Source organism: Oryx dammah, unplaced genomic scaffold (assembly GCF_014754425.2).
Source record: "Oryx dammah isolate SB20612 unplaced genomic scaffold, SCBI_Odam_1.1 HiC_scaffold_18, whole genome shotgun sequence".
In the NCBI taxonomy this organism is placed as follows: domain Eukaryota; kingdom Metazoa; phylum Chordata; class Mammalia; order Artiodactyla; family Bovidae; genus Oryx; species Oryx dammah.
In genome coordinates, this window is record NW_024070202.1 from 69217079 (window position 1) to 69219273 (window position 2195).

Below are 2195 nucleotides of genomic sequence, written 5' to 3' on the forward strand. Positions count from 1 at the left end.
CCTGGCTCCATTTGTGTTTATGATAGGAACCACAAAGACAAGTTACAGGCCTTGGGGGGATTCTGTGTAAGCCCATCTTCCTAAAGGAATAGAGCCACACAAAACAGAGGTGCAGTTAACTCGTTTAGGTTAACCATATACAAAACAGTGCCTGAGCCTCCTTAATACTTTTAAATAGAAACTGGGTAGAAGGTTCTGAGGCTAAACAACATGAATTTTGTGTTTTAGTGTCTGTAAATAATATTGAACAGACATGGTTAAACCCTAGTCTGATGACACAAGGAGGGAGGCAACATTTCCTTGTCAGGTTTTTCCTTCCCTGAAGCTCAGTGAGCAGTTTTGCTAATTACTTTATGTATGTATATATTATTCATGTTATATAGTATACATATGTATATATTATTTTTCCTTGTGGTACAGAGATATTAGTTTAGGCAGTTCTATCACAGGCTAGATATTTCCCTTGAGTCTAAAGAGGATGTCTAAAGATTACACTCAGTGTTGATTTCTGTCTGTGGCTTAGGTTTCATTTGTAAAAATTTTTAGGATGCCCCATGTCAATGGACAACTCTCTTCAAATGTGGAAAACCTCTTTGTACCACTTCAGGATGACTGCAGCTAGAAAGCTAACATGATCCCTTTTTTAACCTCTTTTCCTAAATTAAAGATTAGTCCCATATAATAGGCTTTATGTGGCCAGGCATTAAAGACTATCCATCAAATGGATATATTCCAGCATTTAGTAACTCATATGAGTAACCCATATAAATGAAGATAGAATTGACATTCCTTTTGAAGTGTCTCCAGGCTTAGGCTGTAACTTTCCTTGTCTGCGTTCTAGACTGTTGTGAGAAGGCTGTTTATATTGCTCTTTGAAAAATCAACCAAGGTGCACCAGCTGAAAAATACTTGCTTTGCATGCCAGTATGAATGTATTTTTAGAATGGTGACTATGGTACTTTGCACTGCTTTAATCTAGGCTTAAAAGAGCATCTAGGTGTGTCTATTACTCAGAAAAGGAAAGGGAAAGTACATACTTCGAGTAAGGCATCAGTATTTACTTCAAAGATCAACATTCGGTGGAATTAATAAGTAATTTATTTGTTAATAATGGCGTAATTAGTTTACCCATCAAATTTCAATTACCAAATGGCAGGCAACAGCCCTCTCTCTCCACTTTCCAGAGCTACTGACATCGTTAATATGGTAATTTTCAGCAATTCAGAAATTATAGATTATCTTTTAAATATAACTTTAAAGTCAGATACAGCCTGGAAAAGCAACACCCGACGACAAAACAAAATTCTTAGAGGGAAAAGACCCGTCGGCACAATGCCTGTGCTATCCTTAGCTTGTTTTTGCTTGGAGATTGTTCTGAAGTAGGAAATTGTTGGTCTCAATGGTGGATTTTGTGAAGGCATCGTCGCTTCTATCCCCACCCTTGGGCCACTTTCTCTCTCACAATCGCACCTACTACATTCGAGCATATTTAATTCTGAATTGACACTTCCATCAAATGAGACGCTATTAGGAAATTCTTGTTTTTCTTAGGGAAATAATCAAATCAATTCTGCTTCTAAAAGGAAAAAAAAAAAAAAACTGCTCATCCGGTTGTGTTGGAGTAGTCTTGTTTCAAATCTAGGGGCCGATTTCCCTCAGCTGCTTACCCACCCACCCTTTTTGGCTCCTGCCTGACTTCTCAAACAAGGTACAACGGGCGCGGATGCGGTGAGCACGATGTGGAGAAGGAATAAGTTGGTGAGAAACCGGTCTGTTGGCTCCATTCGTTTTATTCCGGGGCCAGGATGAAAAACGGAATATCACCCCCCTCGCCTTGGTCCCCACGCCATTCCCTCCCCTAGGCGGCCTCGAACTCTGGAGGACTCCAAGCCTGGGGCCCGAGGTCAGCGCTGGGCCGCGGTCGCATGGCTGCCCCGAGGCCTAGACCAGGGCAGGCGTAGGGCTCGGTCCCGGCATGCGAGAGAACCAGAAGCCTGTGGGCCCCGAACTGCCAGCGGCACTCAAAGTTGGGGGGTTGGAGGACCAAAGCGCCAGCTCCCTCCCTTCGGCTGAAGTGGGACAGCAGCATCCATCACCAGCCCGCGCGCTTCCTGATCCGGGTCCGCGCGCGCGGCGCGCACATTGGCGGGGGCGGGTCACGTGGAGGTACGGGGCGGGATGCGCGCCGGCCGGGA